Source organism: Sciurus vulgaris (genome assembly GCF_902686455.1).
Source record: "Sciurus vulgaris genome assembly, chromosome: 2".
In the NCBI taxonomy this organism is placed as follows: domain Eukaryota; kingdom Metazoa; phylum Chordata; class Mammalia; order Rodentia; family Sciuridae; genus Sciurus; species Sciurus vulgaris.
Genome location: NC_136462.1, coordinates 2,552,647 through 2,578,679, shown reverse-complemented (window position 1 = coordinate 2,578,679; position 26,033 = coordinate 2,552,647). Strand labels below are relative to the sequence as shown.

Sequence of the window (26,033 nt, the reverse complement as noted above, 5' to 3'; positions counted from 1 at the left end):
ACCCCTGGGGTGGGGTCCCTGTGCCAGCGCTCTCAGGAGCAGTGGTCCTGGAATGGCCCAAGTCCCAGGACCCAGCCGCTCCCTCTTTCCGGGCTCTCCTCTCCCTCTACCAACACCATCTTGCTCATGGACACCAGCCCACCTTGACAAGTTGGGCTCCTAAGGCAGCAGGGACACACAACTTGCCAGCTGCCTGTCCCCCAACATCTGAAATCACTTCAGCCTCCTCTGGGCCATGGCACCTTAGGATGAGGGTCTTGCCGTCACCCATGGAATGGATGTTCATGAGGACCCCAGCCAGGAAGCCACCCTGTGCCCAGATAGGAGGCCCAGAGTCTCCCCACCGCCCCAGTCCTCCAAATCCAGGGCTGCCTCTGGCTCCACATGGTAGACTCTGGACCCTGTGCCTGTCCCCGCCCTGCCACCACTGCAGGCATGTGGTCCCATGCCCACAGATGCGACTGGTCCCCTTGGAGCCCATTAGGCTTCCCAGTGACCGGCCCAGGCTGCAGAGGCATTTGAGAAAGGACGGATGGACACACCTGAGCCCACTCACCCCTCCCTGGTCACAGGAACTCTGGCCCTGCTGCCTGGAGGCTTAGACACCACCCCAGGGGCACAACACACGCGGGCCCTGCACACAGCCACTGGGCCAGCACTGCTCTCCTCACCCTCAGGCCCCTGCCTCTTGAGATGGCTCAGACTGTACCCTGGGGAACCTGCTGCCCCTGCAGAAGACTCTCGGATCCCAGAGCCCGAGACTCATCAGGCTGGTGATGGGAGGCCAGGATCCCTAAGCCCACCCTCCCGCGGTCCCATCCTGTCCACCTCCTGCCACCCTGCAAGCTGCTCACTTCCTGTGGCGGGGGGGGGGGGGGGGGCATGGACCTGAGCCTGTGGGGCTTCTGCTCTCAGGCTGGGCTCTCCACTCAGCTCTGCTAGACAGGCCTCTCTCCGGCTCCCGCTGGTGACCACCTCGGTGGGGTCCCCTGGCTGGGAGGATCGGCTGGCAGGGGAGCTGTTTCCAGAACGAAGGCAGACTGTGCACCAACGTCAGCCACAAAAACACTCAAATAGCTTCAAGCTGTCGGTTCAGACAGCTGAGTTCGCCAGAAAACAAACAAACACAAGCTTGAAAGGCCGCCCACGGTGCCTCCTCAGAGCCAAAGCTGAACTGCCACGGGGCATGGCGGCCGCTCCGCAGTCTCCTGGGGTGGCAGGGCTGGCACCTGTCCCACCAGGAGACCTGGCCCTGCGCTCCTGCCCACTCCATCTGCCTCACAGCAGACACTCAGCATGACTCTGGGACTGAGGATGTCCTGCTCCAGAACAGCCACCTGGAGGAGTCCTATGCTCAGGGCCAGGGCTGTAGGTGGATGCAGGGCTGCTCTGGGGCTTCTGGGGATTCTGCGCAGGGGTCCTGGTGCTCTGCTGAGGGAGGCGTGCCTGTGGGGAACCATCTCTGTGGTGCCTCCCAGGGCGCGGGCTGCTCTGCCGGTCATTCCTCTCCTAGCGCCAAGAGAAATGGAGCAAGTCCCCACCAGACCTGGGCAGGAGCTCTGGGGCATCTCAGTGCCTACCAACAAAGAGGAGCTGCCCCACAGTCCTCCACAGCGACAGAGGGACCCCTGGGTCTACCCTGCAGTGCGGGGGCATCAGCGGCTCTGGACGCAGGGCCCATAGCAGATTGGTCTGGCCTCAGGAGCAGACCAAGAGCCAAGGTCCCCCGTAGGGATGCTGGCCTCCTCGGCAGCTCAGTGGTTGCCAAGTGCTGCAGAGAAGCAGGGTTCCAGCAGCACGCCCAATGCCACGCGCCCAGGGATGTGGGGTGTCCACCGACTTCCGCATGAAGTAGGGGAGCGAGGATATGTTCAGATGTGCTCGTGCCGCAGACATTGAGAGCTTCACCACAGTGGCCATCAGCTGGCCAACCCGGGACCGTCACCTGGAAACACCTCTCTACGAGCACGGCCAACCTCCCACACTCCCTGGGAAAGGAAAGACACAGTGAGAAGGCTTTTGAGAAAATAAGCCAAGGGCGCCTGCCGTGACCACTGCACGCACACCAGCAGACGGCCAGGAGGCCATCCTGGCAGAGGGCAACCCCGCCTTGCACAAACACCTCAAAAATTAAATAAGAGATACGAGACTGATGACGAACTTCCTCCACAGAGAAATGACCCCAGGAGACTCGGGGGACAGGCAGACAAAAAGACTGCCATCCATCCTGATCCCCAGGAGGGAAGAGTTCCAAGAGGAGATCATGAGATAATAGAAGTGCGAGCCACCAGCCGCGGAGGGCTGGAGCACGTGCCTAGGAGAGTGGTGCCACTCTGGCGGGAGAAAGCCAAACTCCTCGGGGAGCGGTGGGTGTGTGGGGAAGACACCGGCAAGCTGGGAGCAACGCAGAAGCAGGAGATGAGGCCGCGCACACGCGGGGCCGACAGATGCTCCGGGAAAAGAGAGCCAAGCCCACGGCCGGGAGGCACACTCCGCCCTAACAAAAGGCACGTTGGAGCTGGCTTTGCAGTCCAGAAGCACAACCCCCGCGGGCTGGTGCCGCTGCCGACTGATCCCAGTTTTGAGGACATAGAAATAGTCCTAGGAACACTTGCTGCTAAGTTCCAAGAGGAAAAAGAAACACTAGGACCGAAGGATTTTATGTCCAATAGGCCTGCTTCGAAGTATAGAGGGCCCGGAAGCTCCCCCTGCACCCAGCACACAGGGAGGAAGGACCAGGCTCCACTGGCCTGGGCTCCCACTGTCCCCAGCAAGTGTTCCCAGCACCCTCTTCAGCTCCCATGGCTGCTCTGGCCTCCAAGGGGGAGGTGCTACCAAGACACTGTGAGGTCAGGGGACAAAGCAAGAATGTGGCTGGAATTCCGGATGAAAGTGTCCATAAGGACGTGTGAGGTCCACGCCCCTTGCGAGTCCCTGTCCTCAGAACAGACATGATAAAGCAGATGGCAGAGCACTCGAGGATCTGGGTAAAGGCCACGTGGCAGCTCCTTGTATTAGTTTTGTTTTTGCAACTTTTTGCCAAGTTTGAAATTATTTCCAAATTTTGAGAAAAGAGGCAGCCAAGTGCTCCAGGACAAACAACCAGTCGCCGGGTCTGAAACAACGTGGGGAGACAAAAGCAAGCAGGCCAGGATGGCACGAAAACAGGCCCCAAAGATGCAAAAACCAAAACAAAAGCCTGAATTGTGCTTCAAAGTCACCCAAGATCAAACTGGCTCAAGTGACGGTGGAAACCACCGACTGAGGAACAGAAGTTAAAAGCCATAAATGCTGAGAATATGTAAAAAAGATTGAGTTATTAAGATTAAAGATGGTGGGGGGTGTCAGGAAGCAAAGATAACTTCTGAGCTTGGGACATCTGGTTTCAGGAACCACAAGAGCTGGTACCTCCTGAAGCTCACGGCCGACCCGGGCAGCATCCCCCAGGGGCGGCCATCCCCCCGAGCAGTTCCTTGAGTTCACTTTGGTTTATCTTTGCTGAATTCAAACACAGGACACATACATGCTTTTCCTGGCCAATGATCCTCTCTCACTGTGTCCATCCTTCCAGTCCTGCTGTGCCCACAGGGAGTGTCCTTCACAGTGTTGAACGGGGTTGGTTACATACAGGGTGAGCTTGGAGCATGTTTGTAAATCCCTCTTGGTTTCCTGTGTTACTTAATTTTTATGTGGCCACCATAAACATTTCTTACAAAAACAAAATCATTATTCTTTTAAAATCGTATGTATTTATTTATTTTTCATGCTGGAGATTGGAACCCAGGGCCTTGCATACACTAAGCGCATGCGCTGCCTCTGAGCTACACCCCCAGCCTCTGATGATTCTTCTTGCAAAAAGAGGGAGGGCCTGAGGCCCTGCACCTCCCTCCTGAGATCTGGGCTCTCCAGAGCTTTTCCTGCACAACATTGGATGGCTCCCGCCACACAGGAAAGGCGACATGTGTCCTTCCTGAACGTGGGATTCTAGACAGAGCTTGAGTGGTTTGTAACGATGGCTGTAAAGGCTCCATGTTTCATGCAAAGTGACGCCTCGGGCTCCGTGAGGGCTGCTGCCCGCTCAGGGTTCGCCAGCGGCTGCAAGGTTGTCATCATATTTTTAAAGCGGACTTTGCACTTTGAATAGTCTTAGGTTGACAGCAATATGGGAAGGCAGTAGAGTCCCCAGGAGACCTCTCAGATTTTCCTCTTATTAAAGTCTTACACTTGTTCTTGTGTAGTTATCCCAATGAATGAGCCAGTACTGATACATCAGTATCAACTGAATCCCGTATTTCATCCAGACATCTCCCCTACTGTGGTTTTTGTGTCTCAGGACCCTCTCTGGGACCCAGGGGATGAAATGGATCACCACGGGCCTATGGTGATGTAAACAGCAGATGAATGAACATAACAAGTTGCGGGGAGACAAATCTGGCCTGCAGAGGATCCAGGATAATTTGGGTGGATACTCTTTCTGTCAAGGAAGAGGATCCCGTCCTCATTCCCCAGATGCCATTTGGCTTCTTTTTTCCCTTAGGCTCCTCCTGCGTTGGTGACCTTGATGGCCCTGAAGCACGGGTCAGACACCTTGAGGACACCTTCTGCCAGAATGCTGTGGCGGTGTCTTCAGGACCAGCTGGCGCTGTGAGCTGCAGCGGCCGGAAGCGTCACTGTCATTGCCATCGCATGTGTCGAGGGGCGTGCTATCCACAGGACTGACCCCTGGGCGTTGACCTGCACTGCCTGGCTGAGTCTGCAGGGGAGGTCCTGCCCCCAGCGCCCCCCGGCAGGGGCCTCAGTTGGGAAAAGCGGTGGGTGGTCCTGTCCTGGGAAGGGCCTCTCCACAGAGTACCTGGCGTTCTGCAGGAGAGCGCTGCCTCTCTCTGGTTACTCTTGTCCATCCCTGTTTCTTTCTGTGTGGCTTCCCTACCATTTGCCCGTGGGCCCGTGGGTGTCTGCCTCAGGCCGGGGTGGACACCCAGCAGGCTGTGGCGCTGGAGCCATTCCAGCCCCCGACAGGGGCCCTTTCCAGGTGGCCCTTCACCCCTCGGAGAACCCCTTCCAGGCAGGAGTGGGGTCTCACCAGCGCTCGCTGCTACAGGTCTCCCTTAGCATTTCTCACCTGGCGACAGCCACATAAGGAACCCTTTCCCGGAGGTCAGGGTGGGCCAAGTCTGGCACCAGGCGTGGGAACTGCTGAGTGTCACGGTCAGAGGCCTCCTTGCCGGCCACGGGGTGAGCTTGCCCCTCACGCTCCTGAGAGTGCTTTTGTCCCCGTCACGCTGAGCCAGCCTCGGTCACCCCACACGCGCCATTCAGCCCCTTTTCTTGCTTATTATAAATTCCGGCCAGGAGAAGCCAACTCCTGACCACAGGCCATTTACTCCTTGTGGGAGCACGTACGGCCTGGGGCCTGACTGTGAAAAGGAGCCCTTTATCCGCTAGGGTGTGTGCTCCTGGGACGTCCCTTCTGCCTTCACTCCTACAACCCACCCTGTTCCCAAAGTGACCCAGGCAGACCCCTCTCACCCTGCCCTGAGGTCCCTGCCAGCGATCATGGTGCGGTTAGGTTCTCCAATCATAGCCAGCGATGCTTCCTGCTGAATCCTTTAAACATTGAGTCGCTGCAAGCTCTGGAGTTCTGTATGTTCTGAAGAAGGCATAATGTCCTGTCCCCGTCACAGGAGAGCCTCGCTGCCTGTGCTTCCTGTCATCCCTGCCTGCAACCCCAGACTCTCCTAAGTCTGGAATCCCTCCTCCCAACTCCCTGAGTCCCAAAGCCTGGAATCCCTCCTCCAATCCCAGGAATCCCTCCTCCAACCCCCTGAGTCCTCCCAAGCCTGGAATCCCTCCTCCAACCCCCTGAGTCCTCCCAAGCCTGGAATCCCTCCTCCTAACCCCAGGAATCCCTTTCCCAGCCCTGGAACGTGCTCTTCCCAGAATGCCGTGGGTTGGCGTGTCCTGGTAGGTAGCCTCTCCAGCCTGGCTTCTTTCTCTCAGAAAGTGGTTTGCACCTCCCGCGTCCAGTCTGGCCTGACAGCAGGCTATCCCTCACTGCTGGATGGGCCTGTGTGCATGTGCTGGGCTGTCTGTCCCCTGCTGGGGACACTTGGCTGCTTCCGGGTTGCGTGGTCCTGGAGCGGCTGCTGTAAACGCTCACATGCAGGTTTCCATATTCACACAGGTTTTCGAATCAGCTGGGTGAAAGCCAAGAGCTCAACAGCTGGACCTCCGCTAAGAGGACTTCACTTTGTAAGCCGGCCTCAGCCTCGCTCTGGGCAGGGCCCTCAGGCCTCCCAGGAGGCCTGGCATTCCTGTTGCTCTGCAGCCTCCCCAGCGCTCGGGTTGGCAGCTCTTCTGGTCTCACCTGTGCGTGGCGCCTCTCACTGGATTTGCGGATCCGCCCTCACACATGGTCTTGCATATCTTTTCATATGCTTATTTGCCATCTGTCTGTCTTCTTTCCTGGGCGGTCTCTTCAGATCTTTTCCATTGTTAATCAGGATGTTTGTTTTCTTTGCTGAGTCCTAAGATTTCTTTGTATATTTTGGACAAAAGTTGAGAGACTGAGGGTAAAACTGGACACTGCACATAACAAAACCAGAACCCGGGCCCTGGCCCACAGCAAGCTGCCCTGGACAGCAGCCTCGGAGGGCAGCCTGCTGGACGCGGGCACTGCAGAAGCCAGGCCATGGACTCGGCAGCAGGCTGCCGATGGCCAGCACCTAACCCTTGCCTGCCGCTCTGCCCAACCAGAGAAAGGGAGTGGGACCTCCAGCAGCCCAGAAGCCCCTTGCAGTGGCTACGGCTCTGGGGTGGCGCCCCCCTCCGGCCCTTCCTTCTGTGGATCTCAGTGAAGGCCAGCTTGCCGCTCCTGTCAGGCTCTTGACTCTGTGTGGGGAGGCTCGTTGCTGAACCGGGATGGGTTGAGGCCCGACCACGGTGTGCCCTGGAGTTCTGTGGCTTCCCATTTTCCGTCAGGCCCTGGCCTGGGTCAAGCCAGCTTCTGCGATGGGGAAGGCCTGGGAGCCATCTGCTTGGAAGACCCCACCCCACCTTCTACCCCCTCTGCCTCGATTCGTGCGAGTCTTTTTCTGGGGTCCTACTCTGTTCCACGTATATATTTCATACCTTGCTGGGCTTGATCAGCTGATGCTTTTTGAGGATTTTGCATCTATGCTCTTGAGAGATTTGGGCAGTTTCCTTGCTGTTTGTGTAGCGTGGGGCGCTGGGCAATGGGTCACACGAGCGAACTGGGGAGGCTCCTCTGCTCCGCTCTCTGGAGCGGGAATAGGAAGGGCCCACGTCTCCCTGAAGCGGCCAGCAGAGCGGGCCAGCGGACACCTGGCCTGGCGGGTTTTCCAGGGAGCTATCACTCGTGGATGCCGTCTCTGTAATACCCTTTTCCACCATCGCCCTTTCCACACCCAGTTACCCGCGGTCAATTGCAGTTTTAAAATATTAAAATTCCAGAAGTAAACGACTCATAAGTTTGAAGTGTGAGTCATTTGGAGCACTGAGAAAGAACCCTCACGCTCCGCTCTGTCTGCCCAGAGTGGAACTGGCCCTTTGTGCAGCATATCCACCACCTGTTGGTCATGGCCCAGTGGCCAGGGCCACATGGAACAGGCTCCTCTCCTGACAAGTCCCCAGAGGGCCACTGCCTGATGCAAGGCCGGATGCCGCTGCTCACCTCTCCTCCCTCACCACGTAGCCACGTCACCACCAGGAGGTGAGCCCGGGACCGGAGAGGAGGCGAGGGCCACGCTGGCATGGCGTTGCCCTTGGCTGCAGGACCACAGTGACCTCACGGCAGCTGGCGAGGAGGAGGCACAGGGCTCAGCCCCACCACCGCTGGGCACGCGGCGCCCTGGTGGGGGTTACTGCCTCGCACCAGGCCTGTCAGTGGCCTGTCTCTTCTGTGTCTCTTAAGGAATTGCCCCGTTTCATCTGAGTTATCAAATTCGAGGGCACAGAGCTGCTCACAGGCTCCTTCCTCATCCCCCGCAGCCCTGGGAGCTGTGGTGGACAGGCTGCCCAGCTGCCTGGGCCTGGACCAGAGCCGCGGGCATCAGCTGGGCCGAGGAGAGGCCGCCGTGGGAAAGCCCTGCACGGCTGGCGGGGGGTGCTAGCCTTGTTGCTGGGTTTGCTTTATCTCTAACCCTAACCTCCCTGTCTCGAAGCAGACCCCCGCCGGTGTATGCAGATCCAGGTTGACTTTGGGCCCTGGTCAGCAGTCTGTCCACCACAGCAGAACTGTCCCAGGGCAGGGGAACCTGGGCTCCTTGGGCAGAGGTGGCAGGGCTCCTGTGCCCACCACAGCAGCGGGGCCTGCGGGGCAGTTGCCCTTCACTGAGGTCCCTGGCCCACAGCAGGAGGTGGACGTACAAGACCAGGAGAGGGCGGCCATGCCTGGCAGGAGCCACTGGAGCTTGGAGACAGGTCCACAAACAGGAAAGCCTGCGCTTACTCCGGCAGCCGAGGGCAGTGTTCTGGGGGAGGCCCAGCACAGCTCTGCCACGCCTGCTGTCCACCCACCCCTTCCAAAATGGGGGACTGTGCATGTGGGGTGGCAGTCCCACCAGAGGCCAGGGTCTCTGGCCATGCGCCCCTTGGTGCCATCCCCCGAGGCCAGCCTCTTAACAACAGTGATGCCCACAAACCTCCCCGTAGGCTAAAGGCAGTCTGAGGCCCAGGAGAGGACATCTTCACCCACCACCATCTTTGTGGGCGGATAAGCCTCACACGCAGGGGGGAAGCTGTGGCTGGGGCATGGACACGGCAGAAGGAGGCAGGGAGGAACTGGCGTGCCTAAATGCAGCCAGGCGAGCAGAGCCCTCCAACCCGCTTAACTGCCCGGAAAGCCCAGCAGCACAGTTGCTTCAGGACCGCTGAGTCCAGGCATGCCTGGCGCACCCTGTTTGTCCACCAGTGTGCCCCCACCGCTTCCCTGGACCACGTTTCCTCCCACAGGCTTCCATTCGGGCAGAAAGCGTTCCTGCTCTATCTTCCCAGCCCAGCAGCCCCGGGGGAGGGGGTGCCTCAGTGACCATCTCCCTTCCCCTCAATGCAGGCCCCAGTGTCCAGGCGCCCAGCTCCTGGAGGACCAGGAACCACGCAGCAAGGACCACTGCCTGGCTTTGGAAGCAGGACACCCCACCCAAACAGCCAAGCAGGTGAGAACGCAGGGCATCTGCCCCACCTGCAGACAGGGCTCTGCCCCCTCTAAGAGGATCCTTGGCTCGTGCCCCAGGACCGAGGCCAGCAGGCTGCCCTGGTGGCATCAGCTGGGCTTAGACTGGAGCCGAGCCAGTGGGGCATTGGCCAGGACCAGCAAACCTCCCAAGGAGGGCCCTGGTCAGGAGCTGGACGCCTAGTCCCGGGGCCGCCTGCCAGGTGGAAGAAGTACCCGGGAAGGCACCTGTGTGCGTGGTCGACTCCCCCCGACCCTCACCAGGGCTGTGGGCACCCTGGGGCGGGGCCCTCAGAGCACTAAGCCTGCTGGGCCCCCTGGATCCCTTTGAGACCTCTGTCCTGTGCCCGTCCAGCCATTCTGTGCAGGGAGGCTGACCCTTGTGGACAGTGTCACAGTGTCCCCTGACCCTGCCTTTGGGAGGCCCGTGAGGAGCTCTGGTGAGGAACTGCGGTCACCTTATCTTGTCCCCGCACATGGGCTTCTCCGCCACCGTGAGCCCCTGAAGGGCCAAAGTCAGGCAGCCTCTTCCCCCTCCCCTTCTGTGGCTGACCCCCTCGGCAGTGACCTGCCCCAGGGTCCGTCTCCTGCCAGTTACAAGGTGCCCCCTGGTTCTCACCTGCCACTTCTGGATGGAATGGGAAGAGGCTCTGGCCACAAGGGGCTTTGCTGAAATGCCATGAGCAGCCCAGGCCGCAGCCCTTGAGGCAGATGAGGCGCCCACCCTGCCTCCCTCCCTGCCTGTGAGCAGATGCCTGGCAGCCATCTTGGGCACGCGAGCAGCGTTCTGGGTCAGGGACCGTGAGAAGGCAGGCAGAGCCCAAGTCCCGATGTTCTAGATCACACCAGACAAGCCCAACGTTGGGTGTGTTAGCCGGGGAAATTTGGGGCCTGTTCCTGCAGAAGGGCCCATATTTTAGCCAGACAGTGACTCCCCCCTCTCAAAAGCCCCTTCAAAGTCCCAGAATCGCCCCTCTGGGCTGGAGCCACCTTTCTATTGTTGCCAGGGAAATGGACAGTCCTTCTGGATGAGCCCCGGGTCCACCCTGGGAGCTGGTCGAGGTCATCGGGTCACCCTATAGCCAGGGCCTGGGTGGGGTTCGGTGAGGCCCCAGAGGCAACTTGGAGGAGGGGGATTTGTACCGGCTCTGCCAAGACAGCCTGCTCCTCCCAGAGCTGGAACGGCAGCCTGTTCTGTGACACCTTCCGCCCTGGCACTTCCGTTCTGCGGTCCTCCCCGCGCGTTCTGTCCTTCCCACCTGGGACACTGCAGGCCCACTGGGCATGGCAGGACAGCTCTGGCTGGGGTCAGGGAAGGCTGGCAGCCAAGATGGAGGCCGTCAAAGGCACCTGCCAGCTGGGAGCCAGGCCCCACTGTGAGCCAGCATCCCACACGTGGCCTCTTGCTGGGGCTCGGGCGTCTGACAGAGAGAGTCCCTGCAGTCACATTTCTCACACGGTGGCTGCTTCCAAGAGCAGGAAGAGCAAGTCCTCCGGCTGGGAAGGCTGCACCAGAGCTGGCATGGCCTCCCTTCTGCCACGTCTCTGGGTAAAGCAGTCTCAGGGTGCCCAGGTCAAGGTGGTCAGAAACACGGCCCGGTGCACGTGGGGAGAGAACGGCAGGTGGAGACCTGGGTGTGCTCCCAAAGGTAGCCTGCAGTTCCGTCCCTCCACGGGGACCTGACACCCTCACCGTCGGCCCCAAGGGCCGTCCCCTCACAGAGCCAGCCCAAGGCCAGGCCTCATCATTAGGTGAGCGCAGGGTGCGGCCGAGGCCCCTCGGTGTGAGCCCTTGAACGTGGTTCCTCTTGATTGCCCCTCAGCCTGGTGTGCACTGGGGAACGGGGGACGGCCACTGCACTCCTGTCCACACGTGTGCCTTCTCAACTCTGGGAGCCACCAGGGACCTTGTCTTGACTGGGGCCATGTCCACGCTCGGAGCTCTAAGCACTGGCCTCTGGATCGTTCTCCATTTTCCATGATAAATGGTCCGTGCTTTCAGCTGAACGGACTTCTCAGCCTGCTGTCTACCTGAGTAGCTAGGGACTCAGCTCCTGGGTTTGAACTCTGTTCCTTCAGTCTAGGCGGATACGGCTTCTCTGTTGACTCCATGGGTTCCCTGTGCATCAATTTAGAGTCTCAAGACAGAACCTCTCCAAGTCGGATTGAGAATCAAGGGGCTATAGATACTGTTCATAAGGTTTTTTGAAACCCCGTTTACCAGCACGGGTCTGTAAGAGTGAGTCTCGACCTGGGGGTGCTTTGCAGCCCTGAGGGGTGTGGCCTGGACACTGTTTGACTGTCACCCTAGAGAGGTGCTACTGGCATCTGGTGGGTGGAAGGCAGAGGTGCTGCCAAGCAGGAAGCCCTTGTCTAGGCCCCGGTCAGGGGTGCTGAGGTCAGGAGACCCTGTCTGCAGTGATCGCCCGGAACACCTCTAAGATCTCATGGAGGGTCCTTGGCCACTCTCTTGCTCTCCCTTTCACCCCAGGCCATGTCTTGCTGCCTCAGGTCTCATCTTTACCTGGGGCCACTGGTTCCAGTGAGAGCCTCTTGCTATTGGGAGAGACAGGACAGACGATTTTATTTCCAAGTTTAGTAGATCCTATAGCAGCACAGGACTGCTAGCTTCATGGAGACCTGTAAGAAGGTTTACTGTCTGTTATGTAATATTAATATATGCAAAAGAATGGTGTAACACCTCAGCGCTGAGGACCGAAATCACAAACCATGTGAAACCAGACCCAGCGAAAGAAGCCACACCCTGGGGCCCACCTGCACACCCTTTCCCGCACCCTAGGCCCCACCCTGGGCCCCCAGGGAGTGACTGGCCACCGCAGGGCTTCTCGCTCACCCAGGTTCCAAGTTCACAGCACATCCCCAAACGCACCGCCCTGGCTTTTGCTGGGATTGAGCATCATGTGGGGATACATAAGTAGTCACCGAGGTTACACAGTAGATGGAGGATCATTCAGGGTTATGTACTTCTCTGGTAGCTGGGATTTTCAAGGAATTTTTTCATCTCTGTTGTCAAATACATTAACAAAATTGAAAACTCGGCTCAACTATCCTTGCAGCGTTGGTAAGATCTGCAGTGACCTCGCCTCTCTCAGTTCCAATGTTGGTAATGTGTCTTCTCTCCTTTTTTCCTAATGACTATGGCTAGAGGTTTATCAACTTCAATATTTCAAATAACCAGTTTCTAGTATCATTGAGTTTCTCTATGTTTTGTATTACTTTATTTTCTATTCCAGAGATCTCTGATTGTCTCTATTATTCCTGCCTTCCTGCTAACTTTGGGTTTAATTTGCTCTTCTTCCTCTGGGGGTTGAAGTACAGAGTGGGACTACAGATCTAAGACCTTCTTCTCCCGGAAGCTGGGTTTTAGTGCATTGCTGTCCCTCTGGGTACAGCTTTAGCAGTACCCAGGCATTGACTGTGTAGTGCTTCTAAAGTTTAAAATTTCTTTTTAAATCTTTCAATTTCTTCTTTAATCCGTGTCTATTTACATTATCTAGCTACCTATTTGTGGATTTTACAGATTTCCTTTTGTTATTGATTTCTAACTTAGTCCATTGTGGTTAGAGAAAATAGTCGGCATAATTTGGGTCCTCTCCATTTTTGAGGTGGTCAGCGGCCCTCAGCCTGGTGTGTCTTGGTGAATGTGCTGGTGCGCTTGGGAAGGGTGGCCCTTCTGCTCTGCGCCCGACATCCTGTGAGTGTGAGAGTCGCTTAGCTGAGCTGCTGGACGGGAATCTTCGGCGATCTTTCCCTGCTGGTCCTCCTGACCATCGAGCTAGGACTCTAACTGTGGGTTTGTCTGTTTCTCCTTGAAGGCCTCTCAGCCCCGTCTCGAGTGTTGCGAAGCCTCCCTGTCAGGTCGGAAGCCCCTCTGTTGCCATGTCCTCTCGAGGCCCTGGGACTTCAGCCTCCTCTGAGACCCACTCTGGCACCGTGTGGAGGCCCCCTCTAGCTGGCATTTCCTGGCACTCAGTCTGGTTTTGGATGCACTGTCTCTTCCTTTACACACGGCACAGTTCCCCAAAGACGGTATTCGAGTGGCAAATCGCCCCATGAAAGATCATCAGCTCGCTTTTCCATTTCAATAATGCAATTAGCCTCCAAGACGGCTGCCAGCCCCTCCCAGGGGCCACCGAGGCTCGGTCCTGCACCTTCCAGGCACCCCTGGCGCCCACCCTGAGGAGCCCCACCCCGGCTCCCACCTGCCCTCTTCTCCAGAGCCTGGAACCCAGACGGGATCACCGGTTCCCCTGCCCTTCCCATCACGGCCCCAGCTGCTCCACCCTTCACCTCTATCCTGGGCTTCTGCCAGCCCCACCTGGAGCCCCTGGTTTCCCTGTACCAGTGACTAAACCAAAGTTCAGTGGGGGTTGGTGGGTGGGCACAGACTCCTGGCCATCACCCCAATCAAACGGGGAAACTGAGGCTGGAGAGGCTGAGGGATTTGGCTGAGGTCACAACAGGAGCTGTAGCCAGCACCCAAAAGGCTGTGTCTCTTAATGAGAGCGGTGCTTGGAGCTGCGGACCCCTGGGTACTTCTGCGGCCCGGAGGACAGCCACCTCTGAGTCCTTCATTCAGGTGGAGGGAAAACAAACAAGCTTCCCTGGGTGCGTATGTTTGTGTGCCCACATGTGTGTCCGTGTGTCTGTCTGACCTGAGCCTCCCAGCCCAGTTCCCTGCCCTCCCCTTAGGCAGCCTGAGGGGCAGGTGGGCCTCCCGCCTTGGTCCCCCACATAGCTGTGACCTCCCCACAGAGTGTCTGGACACCCCTCGGGGTCCTCCCGCCTTGGTCCCCCGCATAGCTGTGACCTCCCCACAGAGTGTCTGGACACCCCTCGGGGTGGGCTCCCTCTCCTGCCCAGTCTCCCTCCCTCCTTGGCCAGCAGGAGGCAAGGCAAGGGCCAGCAGGACGGAGCAGCCCAGCCCCCGCCTCTGCGCTCGGGCGCCAAAGCTTCCCGGTGGTTGCGGGTTGCGGGAGGGAGGGATCAATTTGAAACATTAAGTATGGCTTTGGAACCAACTTGGCACCTCAGTGACAGCCCGCCTTGTTCCAGATGGTTCCGGGTGTTCGAGTTTGTTAGCATGCTAATTTATTCTGACTCATCCGGAGCTACAGAGGGTGGGCTGGCACTCTCAGGGTGCCAGAGCAGGCCCCGAGGCCGCCCCCAGCTGGAGAGGGCCCTCCCAGGGCTGTGGCAGCCATGGGTAAAGGGAAGAGATGTGCCGGGTGGCACCCCAGCAGAGCTGATGCTCACAGCCTGGGACGGAACGGTGCCACAAGGCCAGGTCACTGTGCTGGGAGATGGAGGTGGGGAGTTCCTGGTAGTCGCCTGCGCCGTGTCGATGGGCCCCAGAACAGGAGCCTGCGTGAGCCTCTGCTGGCCCCACGCAGCATCCTGGGCTCAGGGCCACGTGGACGGGGGCAGCCAGCCCAGCAGGCGCCTTGCCCGCATCCCCTGGTGTCACCTCCCCTGGGCACATGGGCTCACAGCTTACACAGCAGAGCCTCCACCTCCCCTCAAGGCATTTTCTGGCCACCAGCGTGGCTTGGCCTATGCCAGGGGAAGCTGGCAGGGCCAGGGTGAACCCTCCGGAGAAAGCCAGCCTGGAGAGGCGCAGGAGGAAGGGATCTGCTCCAGGCCTCCCCCAGCAGACCAAGCCAAGGTGCTCGCTCTGCACACAGCCCAGCCGCATACCCCGGGCAGTGCGTGAGCCCTGCCCACGAGAACCTGCTCCTCCTCCTCCTGGATCCAGCCGGAGACTCATCCCACAGAGGGCAGGGCACTGGCCCGACTTCGAGTCCCCTCCTGGACTGGGGTTGCAGTGGCTGCAGCTGGCTGCCAGGGACCCTGGGCAGTATCTATGACCTGGCAAAGTTTCCCAGTCCAGTCCTCCGGGCCGTGCCTCCAGCCCACAGAACTGCCTCAGCCTGCGTGCCCTCCCCGTCTTTGCCCTTCGCAGGTCCTCCCTGCCCCTCCCCTGCCTTGGGGTCCCCGAGCCAGACAGACAGCAACCTGGCTGCAGCCACGCTCGCCGGCAGGGACTCCTGCCTGCGCAGACAGAGGTCAAGTGCAGTCAGGAGGGCGTGTGATCTGACTCCAGGCTCGGCACCTGTGCCTGCACCTCCAGGGACACAGACATGGAGGCTCTCTCCAGTTCCTCAGGAGCCTCTGAGCCTCTGGGTGGGGCCAGGAAAACCGGAGGAGGGACCGAGGGCCCGCTGCAGAGCGTGTCCACAGCGCCTGGACAGAGCAGGCCCTTGGCTTCCCAGGGAAGACAGCTCAGTCCACCTGCTGCGTGGTGGCTTAGAGGAGGTGACCCTCCTCCCAGATGGCCAGGAGGGGCTCGGGGTGTGCCTAGGGCCCAGGTGGTTGCTGGGACACCCCTCTTTCCCCTGGGACCTGGTTGAACAATAGGTTCTACATGACAGAGAGAAGCTGCTTCCCCTAATCTAAGGACCCAAAGGACAACCCCGTGAAGTGGGAAGGAGACTTCTGTGAAGGGTGAGCATGGAGGGTCAGGTCAGAGAGCAGCCTCGCTGGGCAGCCTCGCTGGGCCTCCGGGAGATGTTTGGAAACACGCTGGGAGCCCCTGCCAGGCTAAGAGGTGTGGACCAGGGAGCCACGGAATGTTCTTGAGAAATGACAATGTGATCAGGGACATCTCTGGGTAAGATGCATCAGCAGCCATGGGGACCTCCTCAGGAGGAGCTGCCTGTGGTGGGGTCACCTGTCTCAGTCCCGGCCACTTGGCCCCTACCTGTGTGGAAGGGAGCTCCCATTTGACCAGCTGGGTTAGCAGTGGGGGTAGGCTGTGGAATCCCCCCTCCAGCGGCAGGGAGATTGAGAGCCCAACGCTGGGGAGACCATGCCCCAGCTGGTTCTCCCATAACTGGACGGTTCCCCTGGTCAGGCTGGGCACTGTTTCCTCATCACAAACTTCTAGGTCCCTTGCCCTTTCCAAGCTTGATTCCCGAGCTGTCCGTCAATTCTGTGAGCTACCTGACCCCTTAGTGGGAGCCTGTGGCTCGAGGCCAGACACTGGGAAGCTCAGGCCTTGCTGCCAGGCATGGAGGGCAGTGGGCCGGGGTGAATTCCCTGCCCAACAGGGCGCAGGGCAGGGAAAATCCTAGCACCTGGAAGGGAGGTGCCCTGCCCACCATGGCGCTGAGTGTCTGAACTGCTCCTGGTTGCTGGGCGAGGAGCCCATTGAAATGCACCCCAGGTGCCAAGCCCGCAGGAAGGGCCTGCAGGACGCGTGTGGCTGGTGGCTGCAGCGGCCAGAGGGGGCTCACAGAGAGACGTCTCCCGAGTGCTGTGGAGCCAGAGGACACAGGACAGGCTGACCCCAGCAGGGCGGGCCCACAGGTGGCCCGCCTAGTGCCAGCTCAGCACCTCACGTGCGCCGCCAACCCAGTGATCCTAAGAACGGAGGGGCTTGAGCTCCTGTGGTCCCCCCGTCGGAGGTCCAGTTCAGGGGCTCGGGTGAGTGGGGCTCTGCCCTGCATTGGTTCAGGGCCAGCCTGAGGCCCCTGCCCAGCCTCTCCTCTCTAATTCCTGAGGGCGTAGGAAAGAGCACCCCAAAACCCCACACTGGCACTGAGGAGGCCCACGGAGGCCTGGGCTCCGCTGCCACTGCTGCCCAGGGCCTCACCACTCTCCTGTGAATGCCCCCCAGCTCCAGCCTGGGCATGGCTTCCGACGCTCATCACGAGAGCAACCACGCTGCGCTGCTTCAGCTGTGGGTCCTCCTGGGCACGGCAGGCAGCCAGCTTCCCCTTCTGGAGACCCAGGGCCCTGGAACCCGGGCAGCCAAGCCACTGTGCCTCCCACCTCTCCTCTCAGTCACCACGCGCCCCTCCCCGTGCCAGGCTTGGTCCACAGAAGTGACATTTGCCTCACAATCACCCAGGTCATGTGCTGTCCTGGAAGGTCAGGCTGCAGGACCTGAGAGCAGGACGTGGAGGCCCTGCCCGCCAGTGGGGATGAGCCCAAGGTCCCACGGCCCCCTGGTGAGCGCAGGGGAGGACCTTGCTGCCTGAAGGGCACCCTGGCCACCAGACAGAGGCGCTGGCTCCACAGCCCTCACGGCGTGGAGTGGGGAACTCCACCAGGGAGGTGGTCACCAGGCCCTCTGTGGGGGTCAACCTTCCACTGGTCCTGTGTACCAGGGGCATCACAGGAGCCCACGTGGGACGGATGGGGATTCTGTGCAAGGGCCCCCAGGGAGAGTCCAGCAGGCCCCCACAGCATGTAGCACCCTCACCTGGCTCATGTTGGGCACAGGAGTCCGTGACACCTGACGTGGGACACAAGGGACTGGAGGCCCAGCTGGTCCCGGGTGTCCTGGGAGCCACCTGATCCAGGCCCCCTCACCCCCAGGTGAGCAGGAAGGGCCCCCAGCATCTCCCTGAGTGGCTTGGTCAGGCCACCGGCAGGAGAGCAGCAGGATGTCATTCAGCAGTCAGACCCCAGCCAGCATGGCAGCGGCCACACACCACGAGCAAGAGTGACCAGAGCAGGGACTCGAGTCTGCAGGTGTGGCTGACAGCTGGCCCTGGAAAGGACAGAGTCTGGTGACAGAACAGGAGGCCAGAGGAAGAGGGCAGAGGCCAGGACTGTTGGAAGTCTAAATGAGCTGGTGGACAGGATGTCCCTGGGGGACCAGGGGCCCCTTGCCCTCCACAGGCCTGCACAGGTGGCCAGGGCAGGCGTGGCGGCTGCACCAGGGCTCAGTGTCTCAGGCTTCCCCTAGAGGATGACTGCTCAGCCGCAGCACCTTGGGGACCTCCCCACTGCCAGGGGACAGGCCGATTATGGGCATGTGTCCTCTCCAGGAAGGACAGTCACTCTGTCGCAGCCCCAGCCAAAGCCAGCTGTCCAGTGCCTTGTTCACCACACGACACACTCCAGACCCAGGGGCTCACGGACGGTGGGCAAGGAGGGCAGTGGACGCTGTTGTGAGCTGCCCTGGCCTCGCCCTGAACTCATGGGTGTCCGGAGGGATTTGGAAGAGTCAGACACCTCAGGGACCCTGCTTCCCTCTCCTGCTGACCCGCATGGAGCCACAGCCCAGGTTCTGAGCCTTGGAAGAAAAGGTCCCACCCTAGCTTGGACTTGCCCCCCCATGCGGGGACAGCGTCCAGCAAGATTGTCAAATACCTCCGGTGACCCTGCAGGGGTCCACAGCCTCCCAGGAGTTGCACAGCCACGCCCCACCAGGAAGGCAGTCTCTAGCCAGGAGGAAGTGACCCTGGGCACTTAGCAACGGCCCTGAGACTGTCCACTGCTTCAGGTCACCATGAACATGCGAGGGCGCGGCCGAGTCCCATGCAACCCTGATGGTCTGGACGGCGTCATTGTGTGCATGAGAGCCCACCAGCCAGCTCCCCGCCTGCTCAGCCGTGCTGATTACCAGGACCCAGGCGGGAGCCAGGGCCCCAGCTCCAGGCCTCACTCTGCCTCTTTGGTCTGCCGGGGCCGGGCAGGGTGGGGGCAGCAGGAGGGGACCTGCAGCCAATAGGAGGCCCCAGCTCTGTCCCCTCTCTGGTGCCCTGGTGGCTCGTGGCTCACGGACAAGTTCAGACCACTACCCCACCCACAGCAGGGCTGTTCCACAGCTACAGGACCTCACAGGGAGAATGCGCCATGGACAAGGCCACACCGGCCAAGACCAAAATCCTGCCCGTGGCCCCAAAGAGCAAGGGAGAAGAACAAGGCCCCTGAGGACCAGATTTCATGAGAAGGAGCGAGGTCTCACGTCCAGTGAGACCATTAGTCTGGGCGCATCTGACTGGCAGATGGTCACGACACCTACAGCGGACACCAATGGGCCAAGGGGATGTAAGTAGAAGCACGGAGATGGAGCAGCCATCTTGCAACCATAAGGCTATGAGGACAAAACCCACTTTAAGGAGAGTGAAACAGAATCACAGAAAGAGCCTGACCCCAGGGCATAACGGAGACCCCACGTGCACTCTGAGTTACTCCATACTCTAGACTTCTTGTTACATAGATGTATAAAACCATTTTGGTGAATCCATGTTAAATCAAGCGTACATAGCACAAAGTTGAATATGTTCCTGATCAATGCTTCCAAGCATAATTGATACTAAAAACAGAACCAAATAGTCCTCTAGTGGCGATTTTAATTGGGCTCAGCTGTGAGGGGCAGCTCCAGGACCTGAACCTGCAAGCCCATGGACACGCACCGGCCTGCCCCTGAAGCCAGGCTTGGCTACCCACTCATGAGAGCAGGAATGCGTCCCTTTCAGAGGCCACGTTCCGTCTCCAAGCCCTGGGACACAGGATGCTGCAGGCCACACTCCATGGAGCTGCCCTGGAGCCAGGTGTGAGGAGGAGGATCCTCCGGCGCCTGAGGCTTGGGGCTGTTTGTCTGTGGGGCAGAGTCCCGCCTGTGCTGACTGACAGGGCTGAGATCAACACCTCAGGGAAATAGGCCAAACTGAAAGTGAGGCCGAAGGCTTTCCAGCCCGGGTGGATTTAGGTTCCACGCTTCTCTGCAGAGGTTTTAGCAGGAAGCGCCTGCAGCACTGGCTTCTGAAGCTCATTCCCAGGACGGTGGCCCACCTGCCCACAGGACCCCCGCCAGCCTTCCTGCTCCCGGGGCTCTTAACCCTGGGATCCAGGTGCCCTGGGAGGCACCTCTCCTCGCTGAACCTCCAGAGGCCCATCACACAGGGACTGGTGGGCAGCCAGCCTGGGCTCCGCGGAAGCCTCAGAGCAGGCGAGGCCAAGGGAGCCCGGCCTCTGCTGCCCTGCTCTGCTCCTAAAGCTGCCTCGGAACGGAGTCCAGACTTGGGGTGGGGGAAGGGGGACAGCAGGGTGTCTCCTGGCCCACGCAGACAGAGGCGAAGACCCTCTTCACCCCACCCGCCAGCACCGATTTGCTTCTTTGGGACAGAAGCCAGGGCAATGGAAGCCCACGTCCCCCTTTCCCACAGTCGCCTGGGGACACCAAGTGGCACCCCCATGAGAGGAGACTTGGGAGTAGCTGACCCCGTGGAGCAGCAGAGGGTGAGGGGCTTGTCTGGCGAGAGCTCCCGTGTTGGAGGTTCATTTCAGGAGGCCCCAGGAGTGGGGGAGTCCCCGCCACAGGGACACTTAAAGCAGCAGCCCCCAGCTTTGCCCGGGGCCCTGGCTGTGGGGCCACCAGCCCCACTGCTGGCCTGGAGCAGAGCCTCTGGGGGTCACCTACAGGCTCGCAGCAGCCCCGAGAGCTGGAAGGAGACAATCATGGACTTCATCTCTCCGCTCTCCTGGTCCCTGGGTCTTGCTTAAGCCGTGTCCGAAGGTGCGGAGGCTGGAGGTCTGGCGGGCCCATCTGGAGGGGAGACAGTGGAGCACCAGGCCCACGGGGCTGCCACCCCAGAGCTGGGCAGTGGCGTCCTACAGAGCGGGGCAGGCAGGGGCTTCTCCACGGGGAGCTTGGACACCGAGCAACGCAGTGGTCCCTGGCACATCACGGGAGGTAGCCTAGAGTCCGCACGCGCCACATGCGTGTGAGCTCCCCTCCAGGCCCCTAGGACACCTGTGTCACATGAATGCCATCCATGGTGGTTACCGGTTTTGTTTAGGGACAGTGGCACTAATGACATCGGAACATGTTCACCGCACATGCCTTTCCTTCTCCAGAAGCCTTGGATCCCAGGTTGGTGGAAAGCACCCCATGGAGCCCGCGGATGCCAGGACTGACTGTGTCTCAGACACAGGCCAAGTGTCCAGGGCAGTCCATCGCCCACAGAGGGGCGCACAGCCACGTGGCTCCACACAGGGGACTGTCCCAGCAAGGAAACCGCAAACATCAGACCCCAGGGCCCTGGCGCGAGTGGCAGAGGGAGTCAGTGACCGGGGCCTCTGGGGATGCCTGCCAGTGCCAGGGACTGGCCACTGGGAGCCGACCAGGGAGGCCGCGGGGAAACCCAGGCTGAGTCTGCGCGAGGAGGTGGCTCCCAGGTGGCTCATCTCAACAGATCCTGGGTCGTGGTCCAGTGTGAGGTGTCCCCCAGCTCAGTGAGACCACACGAGAATTGTCGAAGGTGAACTGCCCAGACTCTGAGTGCGGCAGCCCAGGCCACGGATCATCCTCTGGCACGGGTTACCGGGAGGTACTGCAGCAGCAGCAGGGCTGCCGGAGGGGTCGCGGGGCCTGCCAGTGCAGTTTGCACTCCGTCCCTGGCAGCAGGGCCCTCTCTTTCCTGATGCGTGTCCTGAGCAGCTCTCCTCGTCACGCCCGTCCGCCCTGCTGTCCTGCCTCACCTGGGCCCAGAGCTCTGCATCCGACCGCGGGCTGGACCTCAGAAAACGTGGGGCAAAAGGAACTTTTCCTCCTCTAATTGTTCTTGCCACGTCTTTTGGTCACAGCAATGAAAAGCTGACTAAAACAACCCATCTCGGCTCTTCAGGGGACACAACGGGCAACCCCGGCTACAGCTTCCGAAACAGGGTCCCTAGGACGGAAGAAGCGGTTGGCTCCGGGTGGGGTGTAACAATGCCCAGATGAGTCTGGAAGCTTCTGTCCCAGCAGACAGTGAAGACACTGCCGAGAGCAGCAGGTCAAGACACAAAGGACACGGGGCTCAAAGAAGGGCCATGGGACAAAGTGAGCAGTGCGAGACCAACAACGGCCCCGCACTGGGGTGGCGGGTCTAGACCCATGAGCACACGGCAATCCCAAAACATACAGCGGCCGGACCCTCGGGGTCCCCTTCACCCCATGAGTACGGGGTGAACCGTGCTCTCACCCACTCTCCTGCGTGAGCTGAGCCCTTTGGGTCCCAGAGTCACTGGGGGGACAGGCTCTGGGCAAAACCAGGTGAGCTGAGGGACCCCAAGGGAGGGAAGCTGGAGGGCTCCAGGGGCAGGAGGGGACAAGCAAGGCCAGGGACCCCTCAGCCGACCCTGACACAGCCCCTGAGCCCCACCTGGAGGCACGCGGTTACCGGTGCAGCCACACGGCCAGCACAACTGGACAGAGGCTCTCCTTGACAAGCTGCCGCTTTGCCACCTGGATCGTACAGTGGAGGAAAAGGGCCCGGAGCAACCCGAGCAGACCAGCGCGAGGCCAGCCATCCCCACTCCAGTGCTCCCTGCCCACCCTGCTGTGTGGGGGGACTTCCCCTCACCAGCTTCACGGCCCAGATCTCAGCCCTGGACCCAGCCTGAGCTGCCCAGGAGGACCTCTTAGCAGCAGGGAGTTGTGACGGGCGGGAAGGCAGCTCCCCGGAGCCGCGAGGACCGGTGCCTCACCCCGACAGGGCCTGGCACGGGCCATGTCCCTGTCCCCAGGGCTCAATGTGTCCCCTCCAGCTGACCAGCGGCAAGCCGCCCCACTCTGATCCAAAAGGCAGCAGGAGCAGAGGGTATTTTTAATAGAAATCAGGTACAAGCAGGTACAGGGGATTAATAGTTGTATTATGATTTTACAGTTCTCCATATACCGTGCCATGGAGAAGACAATCTGAGCGCAGCAGTTCAGGCAGATAAAACGGGGCATTTATTTTTAATGGAAAGAGGATTTCAGGATTCACCCAGCTGTGGAGAAAGCTGCTCTGGGCTTGGTGGGAGGAACCAAGAGGAGGCTGGAGTCTCGAGGGCCAGGCCTCCGGAGAGCCCTGAGGGAGAGGACCCTGGGGTTTGCTGGGAACCGGGAGGACTCGCGGGAGCTGAGGGGCCAGGCGGGGGTCAGCACCTCCAGCAGATGACCTGCGGCCCTGCCTGGAAGGAGCCCCAGGCGGGGGCCCCTCCCTGCAGCCCCGCGGTCCTGGCACTGCCCAGAGCCTGGGCCTCCCTGCGTCCAGGGCACTTGTCCGTGGCCGGCCTCCTCTGCTCCTCTCCTGGGCAGTACAAACAGACAGACAGGCTCACTCCTGAAGTCACGGCTCACCTCCCTCCCTCCGCTCCTCCGAGGCAGCAGCCCGCTCCCTTCCAGGATGCCAGGCTGCAGCCCCGTCCCTGTGTGCCCGGGCCAGGCTGGTCTGGCCATGCTCGGGCCCAGGCGTGCCCCCAGGTCCCTGCCATCTTCTCCCCCAGGCGCTCTCAGCAGAGGCTGTCTGTCCAGGTCCTGCAAGGCTGGCTCTGAAGCCGGAGCCTGTAACAGTGCCATTGACCGGAAAGGCGTCCTCAGGGCCGGCCTTCAAACCAGGCGCTGTTACGGCTGGAGCCCTGCCAGGGTTGGCTGGGACAGGGTGGGAAGACAAGCAGCCCTGCTCCACCCCCAGGCCCCCGCCTCCCAAGGAAGCTCTGGAGGGACAAGGACAAGGGGGCAGGAGCAGGCGGGTGCCTGGAGGTGGGAGGAGCCACACCTTCGCCCAACACCTCCTTTGACCCCAGAGCTCCTGGTCTCCCTGTCCAACCTCCTCCAGCCCAGAACTTGGAGGGAGTGTTCCTCCCACCTGTTCTCGGCCCCTGAATCATGCGCTGTGCGGGTTCTGGGCAGAAGACAGGAGCAGAGCCTGGAAGGCATTTCCCTCGGGGGCTCCCAGCCCCAGCCGATTGAGAAACCCCAACCAAATCATGGCTAAAGCCCACAGGGAGCTGGTGAGGACACTGGAGGAGGAGGAGGAGGCAGGAATGGGTCTGCAGGAGCCCCTCACCACCTCCTGCCCCTCCCAGGGGTGATGTCCCGAGTCATCACCAGGAGGCAGGTCCTGGGAGGCTGCTGTCTCTTATGTCCACCCAGCTAGTCACTCATCCTAGAGATGGGCTCTCTCAAGTGACCCTCCCCGGCTCCCCCAGACTCTCCCAGAGTCAAAGGAACCACGGATTCCACTGCAGTTCCCAGTCCCGGAAACCTGGCTGGGAAGTTCTGGGAAGCTAGGAAATCCCTCCCCAGCCCCCATCTGGAGCAAGATGGGATGGAGGCTGGTCCTCACCTTCGGTCCCATGTGAATCCTGGAGGCAGCCCCAGACACCTCAGAGGGGAGCAGCTCCCCAGACAGGTAACACCTTCTCCCTGAGCTGCCCTGGCCCCTCTTGGGGTCCACGGGCAAGGAGGGGCACTGCGCACCAAGCCTTGCCCTGCTCCTCCTTCAAGGAAAGCCCCACACCCTTCCCCAGACACACCAAGGATCACTGCCAGCAGGAGTCCCAGAGTCCAGGGTCCATCCTTTTGAGGAGTGGGACACCAAAAGCACTGGAGACCACTCCCACAGCCAGATTTGGTGGAATTTGTTCAGTTCTCTGTGCTTGGCATGCAGAAGTCACCAAACTAAAAAACCACCAAAACCTCTGAGTGAACACTGGTTCTGCAGGTGTATGGGCTGGGAATTGCCAGGGCCCCTTTTAGGTGGGTTGCCATGACGCATAGCAGGGGAGGTGAACCCCGGCTCCACATAGATGAACCCAGACTCAGCACAGGTGGTGATTCCAGGCTCAGCACAGATGAACCCAGGCTCAGCACAGGAGGTAATTCCAGGCTCAGCACAGATGAACCCAGGCTCAGCACAGAAGGTGATTCCAGGCTCAGCACAGATGAACCCAGGCTCAGCACAGGAGATCAGGAGATGAACCCAGGCTCAGCACAGTTGGTGATCCCAGGCTCAGCACAGATGAACCCAGGCTCAGCACAGGAGGTGATTCCAGGCTCAGCACAGATGAACCCAGGCTCAGCACAGGAGATCAGGAGATGAACCCAGGCTCAGCACAGGTGGTGATCCCAGGCTCAGCACAGGAGGTGATTCCAGGCTCAGCACAGATGAACCCAGGCTCAGCACAGGAGATCAGGAGATGAACCCAGGCTCAGCACAGGTGGTGATCCCAGGCTCAGCACAGGAGGTCAGGCTCAGCACAGATGAACCCAGGATCAGCACAGGAGATCAGGAGATGAACCCAGGCTCAGCACAGGTGGTGATCCCAGACTCAGCACAGGTGGTGATTCCAGGCTCAGCACAGGTGGTGATTCCAGGCTCAGCACAGATGAACTCAGGATCAGCACAGGAGATCAGGAGATGAACCCAGGCTCAGCACAGGTGGTGATCCCAGGCTCAGCACAGGTGGTGATTCCAGGCTCAGCACAGATGAACCCAGGCTCAGCACAGATGAATCCAGGCTCAGCACAGGAGATCAGGAGATGAACCCAGGCTGAGCACAGGTGGTGATCCCAGGCTCAGCACAGATGAACCCAGGCTCAGCACAGGAGGTGATTCCAGGCTCAGCACAGATGAACCAAGGATCAGCAGAAGAGATGAACCCAGGTTCAGCAGAAGTGGACCTAGGCTCAAAACAGGTTGAAGCCCCAACCCTTGGGAATCAGCCTGCTAGCTGGTGACATTTGGCTACTCCAGTACTGGGTTCTTACTGGATATGGACTGGTTTTCTGAGCCACAAGACTGGTCATCCACCATCCTGGCCTTCTACACCACACTTGGGCCTGTCCTCATGGAACCCACTGTCACAACCATATCCCTCACTGTTTTGCAGTCTCTGACCTAATGGAAAGATGGCATGGCCTTTGAAGACTCATGTGCACAGCAGCTGGGCAGAAACACTCCTTGGGACTGAGCAGGGACTTGGGCACAGAGTGCCAGCTCCTCACCATTGTCCCACAGCCAAGTTCATGGTCCAGGCATCTGAGGAAAAGGGTTGGCTCCTCCCACGGTTACCCTTTAGACCTCTAAGTCATGACATCTTTAGGACCTCGCTGCTTGGTCCTTGAATGGCAGATGGGTCAACCGACCTGAGTATGTCCGAGGGCTGTGCTCCCCTGTGGGCTGGCACCGCAGGCCCCTTGCAGGCTCACCCTCTGCACCCTCTGTTGCTCAGCCAACATCAGCAGGAGGCGGCCGAGGAGGTGGGCAAG

The 26,033-nt window shown here is 60.0% G+C and overlaps 1 long non-coding RNA gene across 1 annotated transcript; it reads left to right on the top strand.

The window, feature by feature from the left end:
* Nucleotides 1–23,415: 23,415 nt before the first annotated feature.
* Nucleotides 23,416–25,005, top strand: LOC306654917. Its single transcript, XR_013762130.1, has 3 exons — nucleotides 23,416–24,640; nucleotides 24,731–24,807; nucleotides 24,861–25,005. It is a non-coding gene; the product is annotated as an uncharacterized lncRNA (long non-coding RNA).
* Nucleotides 25,006–26,033: the final 1,028 nt, after the last annotated feature.